A 7154-nucleotide genomic window follows, 5' to 3' on the forward strand; every position below is an offset into this window, starting at 1 on the left:
TGTTCGTGTTCGGCTCGTTTGCTTAGCGAGCCGAACACGAGCCTTTAACCAACAAAGTCATTTTGACAACCCTAATGGCGTAGTCATAAGATGTTAAGGATTGAGATAAGATTTAAAACATCACTTGAATCTAATATAATAATTTTTATTTTATTTTCTTAATTAATACTTTTAATTGATTATAAATCTTTATAGCCTTATAGTCAATTAATTTTTTTTAAGATACTACTCATCAAAGATATATATATAATTGATTAGTAATATTTCGAGCCAAAATGAGCCGAACACGAACGACAAATATTTGTTCGTGTAGTTCGTGTTCGGCTCATTAACTTAGCGAACGAGCCGAACACAAGCTGTTTTGACGGCCTAGTATTATTATTTTTTGGATGGGGAGATGTTATTTACATACATGGCCCTAAATTCTTATCAATTTATGTTTTTCATGCTGAAATTTTTATTTTTACAAACACAACCTCCAATTTATCTCTCATCACGTTTTCTAATAGTGAAATTCACATTTTCATATATAGGAAAGGTGTTGTGTTTATAAAAATTTAATTTAATTTAATTTAAAATTTTTTTTTTTTGTGAGATGCGACAATGCATAAGAATTGGGTGTTACGTATGTAAATTTTCGTTTTTTTATGGATTCATTTAGTGCTAAACAAACACAAATGCTATAAATTGCATACATTCAAATTCATAATTAAATTTTATATCTATAAGTGAGTAGAGGCTCGTTTATATTTCGAGCTCAAAAAGTGTGTTCGTGTTTGACTCGTTTGCTTAACGAGCCGAACCACGAGCTGTTCACAAGAAAGAGTTCTTTTAACAACCCTAATCATGTAGCCATAAGACAATAAGAATTTGAGCAAGATTTAAAAATTATTATTTATATTAAAACATCATTTGAATCTAATTTAATAATTTTTATTCTATTTTCTTAATCAATATTTTAATTAATTATAAATCTTTGTAGCCTTGTAGTCAATTAGATTTTTTTAAAATAATACTTTATATATAAACTTGATGAGTAGTATTTCGAGCCAAAACGAGCCGAATACGAACAAACACATCTTAGTTTGTGTTCGGCTAGTTAACTTATCGAACGAAATTAACGAGTCGAACACGAGCTGTTCGCGAACAATGAGCCGTTTTGACAGCCCTATAAGTGAGATGATAATATGCTTTTCATATAGGTTGGTTTATCTTATTGAAGCATTTAATTTGACTATAAATTTATTGAAATTAAATTTTGAATGGGTAAAATAATAATTTAAAAAATTCTTAATTTAAAGATTATATTGATATTTATGTTTAATAAAATGAATTTTGTGATAACTAATTAAAGTTTATAATTGTTTTATTAGATAATTATGAAAAGATAAGTTAACCATTATACCAACAATGTATTATATAATTATTTGAAAAATAAAACATTTTAAGTATGAATATAATCAATAATTCAAGATCGCATAAAAGAGTATTTTCCCGCAAATATAGGGAATCATTATTGTTATCTATGAGGTCATAAAATGGAGAAAATATTACATTAATGAAATGACGCCACGTGGTGGTGACAGAAAAATAAAATAAAATATGTCTGATAACACAGAGGAATATTCCTCCCGTGTTATTCAGGTGTTATTGTGTATTTTTCAAATGTTATTGTGTATTATTCAAGTGTTATTGATAACACCGGAAATATTCTCATAATACAATAACACCTGAATAACATACAAAACACCTAAATAACACGGAATAACACCGGGGGAATATTCTCTTATGTTACCGAGCCGAGGCTAATTTTTTTTTTTTTGTCACCTCCACGTGGCGTGATTTCATTGGACTCCGCACGTAACTCTGCGTGCGGAGTCTCGATGCAATATTTTTTCCATAAAATGGAACCTTTTTTTTTTCAATGGAGAGCATATATAATTGTTTGATTTATTTTAAGATAAGTAAAATTTATAGAAAATTATTCAAATTTTATATTACATTAGTCTCAAAATAAATGTAGTATCTTAAAGTTTTTATTGATAAAAAATATTATTATATTCTTAGCTAACTTTATCATATAATGGGCCATAATTAGATAATCAGAATAACATTTGATGTGTCATCAAAAAAATTTTATTATCAGACATGAATTTTGTAAGGTTTTTGAGCCAATAATATTTCACATGTAAATTCATGATCATCTAAGCTCTGAATTCATGATCGTCTTAGTTAGATCATCTAAGCTCTGATTATCATATAAATTAATTTTTTTGGTTTTTTAATTTCATTATTTTCTCTACTGTTCATTTAGTTTAATGGTTTTTTTTTTATTTTATTTCTATAATTTTTCTTTGCAAAGTTATGATCTTTTAAAACCGGAATGCAATATCTAGAATTATTTAATTAAGAAAATCTAGATTTTACTATTTAACCACACGGCGCTAACGCGGTCCTCAGACGCTTTGAACTCCCACGCATCGTCCCGCGATTGGTTGCTCTTTACACGCAGAGGCTAATGTGACTCACGGTTCGATGTCATGCTCTGCGTGTTTCTCTGCTTCTATTCTATCTCAATCATTTGTTTCGAATACACTGGAATGGACATCATGCGTTCATTGCCTCCGTAGGATAGAGAACAAAGAATTGTTTGTGATATCTTGCTCTACAATCCACCAAATCACATGTGGTTCGTTCTTATAGCTTCATTCAGGTGAGACAAACCTATTTATATGGTTAAGTGGACATGCATTGTTCGTTTTCTTCACAAAAAGACCAAATCGAGGCATAATTTAGAGATTTTGAATTCATACCTTGTCCCGGGAGGTGAGGCATCGATTGGGCTTGTTAGAGAGAATCACCTTAATGCTACACGTCTCTTTCTTGCCTCAATTTGCTTTGACATTGGTCCTAACAATGAGCTAGAACAAATGGTGGCTCAGATTGGTGTTGAAGTTGGTTAAGAGGTGCAGGAAGCTTAAGTTTTGATTGAGAGAGAGGTTTAGAACCTTGTGAAGCTTATATAATGATTAGTTTGGAGTTCTTATAAGGTTGGTGTCGAGGTCGTGAAAATTCCTTGAATTCAGTGACTAAATTGAGGCATTGTGGTGGTGAAGATGACCTGAGGTGGGCGACGATGAGTTGCACTAGTCAATAGGAGTGTTTTTACTGTTGGGAGTTGAAGGTTTGGATGGCTGGCTAGGGAGTTTAGTGCGGTGAGGTGCTTCTCGGGCTAGGGTTGTACATGGCCATGGAAGGCCATCGGAGAGGCCATGGCTAGCTTAGGGGAACTATGGTGATTTCATAAAGAATGTGCAAAGGATTTCCAGGGGCTTTTGGCAGAGGAATGGAAGCTTTCTCCATTTTTGATGTTTTGACCATGGAGGCTCCAATGGTGATGAAGATGGTGTGTACAAGGTGTGAGGGGATTGGGAGCACTTTTGGTGTGGTGATTGGGGTCAACAATGGCTGCTTTGACCCACCCATGAAGTGGTTTGGGTGGGTTAGGCCTAGGTGCCATGTGGTGGCATTTTGGTTAGATTAATTTATCTTTAGTTTTTTGTGTCATTCATGTCTCATGGTGGGTCATTAGGATCATGTTTATGTCATGGTTGATCCATGGAGAATGGGCCATGAGAAATGGGCCATGGGCTTTCTTCATGTGGTCTTGGGTTTTTGGGTTTAGGGTTAACCTAAATTTGTTATGATTTAGCCCAAAAGTTTTGGTTTAACAGGCTTTCATAATTTACTTAATCAAATAATCAGATGAGTTACGGAGGTTGGCTCCTTAGTGCAAATTTGATTCTTAAGTGGTTTTAGGTCTTAATCACCTTGAACCAAATTAGGCTCAAGTTGATTTGGGCCCACGTGGATTTTGGTTAACCTTGGTGATTTAAATTACTTAGGGCCAAATTGATGTGTTTGGGGCTCATGTAAATTTTAGGGTTAATTGGTGTTGGGAGAGCTTTAAGTGAGACTAAGGATTGATTTTGGTAAATCCATCCTTTTTCCTTTGAATTTTGGTGTAATGGGATTTTAAGGGCCCTTCAAGGTAAGCTGGTAAGAACTCTTCATTGCCTTAGGCCTAGCTTCTTATTTGGTGGGTTTTCCCTAGATCAATGAGAATCCTACGGATATTCAATGGATCCTTAAAAGAATTTATAGGGTTCGAGTTCCATATGTAGCTTAGGGCGACTTCCACATATAGGAAGTCAACTTGGGCTTCCACTGGGCTAGACCCTTAAGCATCTCAACCAAGGGTTAAGGATTTGGGCTTAACCTCAGGAAACACTAAGTGAGTGTAGGACTGAGTAGAAGTCTTTTATGGGTGAGTCTCATCTCTAGTTATCTAGGAAGGTCACCAGGGAACCCTAAGGCTAAGTCTTAGGCTTCTGTAGAGAGGGAAAGGGGTCCTCACAAAAGTGAGGTCAACATGAGGTAACTTATTTGGGAGGCTAATAATGGACTTGGCTTTCTCTAAAAATACTTCATGAGAGCAATTGATTGATAAAGTCTCCACTAAAAAAATATCTCAAAAGCCTATAAGGCTTGTAAGGTACATATACACTTAAAAAACTATAAAATATACATTTACATTCAAGAAACCTCAAATGCCTACAAACCTAAGAAGATATAGGTATACTTTAAAACCTTAGATGACATCAGCCTCAAAAGATACATAATCTTTCTTTATATAAAGAACATGTGTTAACTTTGATTGTAGTTTTTTACTTATTCAAGAAGCTAAACATTCATATAAAAATTTTAGAAGGCAAAAATCTAAGAAGAATTTGATGTCACTATGCTTCTAATAAGGGGTAATATCTCAATTAAAATGTATTAGATTTCTAATAAAACTTATAATGACCTTGTCTTCTTTGAGGAGCAAGTTATAGGGAATCAACCTTACTACATGAAGATCAATAATTTATCAAATATTAACATTATGAATTTTAGTCAAGCTCATTCATTCAAAAGAAGTCTTATCTTAAAATAATATAGAAAGTTATTGGATTTACTTGCGATCAGTATTCGCTACAATAGCATCACTAATTATTTTTTGGGATTTTCTATTGCCTTCAAAGTTCTCCTCGGCTTCCATCAGTTACTCTTTTTCTTTGAATTTTATAATAAAAATGAAACATATATCTCAACTACATTTCATTTTAAGAGATAACATGATCAACACTTCTTTCAACGAAAGATTAGGGTTTTATTATTACGAGTCTTAATTACAGTATTTATGAAAAAAAATCGCCTAAATTTTGGTAAACAATAATATCTTCAAGGTAGGTAGCAACTGTATGATTTTGGATAGGCAACAACTATTTGAATTTGTGTAGAAAACAACAATCTGATGAAATTAGACAACCACTAGCTATAGGCAAGCCAACCATAGCCTGTAGAGGAGTTGTGTGACTTCTCTCCTCCTCAATAGACGTATTTATAGTAAAAAATAAGAAAAAGGATGAACAATTTTGAATTTTGGAGGCTCGTTCAGGAAGTGGTGGCTAAGGAATATCAATTGTTGATTGTTGATAAGCATCATTTGATAAAACATGGGGAAAAAAATGGTCAGGTGGTATGCGCTCATTCTTATACAATTTTTCTTGTAATTTGCATACTGGTCAATTTGGAACATGGGTGTTGGACTTAGTTGGCTAAGAAAATTCAAACTGTTATGACTGATTGACTTAATTTTTTAACCAATAAGAGAGAAAGTTAATTGGCCAATGAGACTAGCATTGGACATCATTGATGGCAATTGCTAATATGTTTCTAATGATTATCTACTGAAAAATCTAATAAATAAGATGGTCAGTAATCTACTTGATTGTTGTTCTAATATAAAAGAAAATTAGATGGCTAGTAAGGTCTGGATTAGATGTCATTAGCCAGTTGAAATCAAATTTTGGTTGTTGGTAAACATTGGGTGACATTCAATAAGAAATTGATGTGATGTCGAACAAATAACTTAGCCATTCTACTATAAAATAGGAGATTGAATGACTAATAAGATGTCATTAGCCAGTTGAAATCAAATTTTGGTTGTTGGTAAACATTGGGTGACATTCAATAAGAAATTGATGTGATGTCGAACAAATAACTTAGCCATTCTACTATAAAATAGGAGATTGAATGGCTAATAAGATGTTTAACAAACTTAGGTGACTCATTGATGTTTGGCGGCTAACTTAATTCTTCTCATGATAGAAAATTAGGCAATCAGTATGTTGGGTTTCAAATATCAGTTGACAATAAAGGCTAGATATCTGCTATTGGTAGAAATTGGACATTGATTAATGAGGAATATTAGAAGGCAAGCAACAACTAGCATCATCAGTAACTAACATATGGAGCGGGGTGGTGGCGATAATTAGGGTTGCAAATAAATCGAGTCATGAGTAAGAGCTTACTCAAACTTGAGTTTGTTTGTTGAATTCTAGCTTGATCTCAGTTAAAGTAAATTTTTCATTGTTTAAGCTTGATTCATTTAACTTCATGACTATTTATGTTTTGTTTGAGCACGAATATTATCAAATCAAATTAATAAACAATACCAACAAGAACTTGGTTAGTTAACTAAGCAAATCTTATTGATCTTACCAGAAAACAAATTTATTGATATTCAAACGAAATGTTGATTAAATATGCATTTTAATAAGCATGAACACGTGGCTCGTTGTCATGAACAAGAGCAATCTAATAAGAGAAAGATTAAGACTCCTGCATAACAAACTATTAAATCGACTATCTTAAATGAATACGCCATTGAACTTTAACCAAGCTTCTTAATAGACTCATTCACCAGCTTTAAATGATATTATTCTTGATCATAGATAAATCGACTATTAAGTTGCACTTGCGTGTTAATTTATCAATGGGTTTTTTCCTATAAGTATTCATGCTCGGTCAATTAGTTTAAGCTCTAACTAAGACGTGTCATAGAATAGGTTATGGAGTGTGTATTGGCTCATTTTCAACCTTAGCAATGATAAGCAAAATCTCGATAAACAATAGATGTCAAGCAGAAACAATGACAATACATCGATATTTATCGACGATTGACCCGAGCGACATATGATGAGGGACTTCAATGTTAGTTTACAATAATATGTGAGTAGTTTATTAATGACTATTTTTCATGCATTGAA

This window comes from Phalaenopsis equestris, unplaced genomic scaffold (genome assembly GCF_001263595.1).
Source record: "Phalaenopsis equestris unplaced genomic scaffold, ASM126359v1 Scaffold000096, whole genome shotgun sequence".
In the NCBI taxonomy this organism is placed as follows: Eukaryota; Viridiplantae; Streptophyta; class Magnoliopsida; order Asparagales; family Orchidaceae; genus Phalaenopsis; species Phalaenopsis equestris.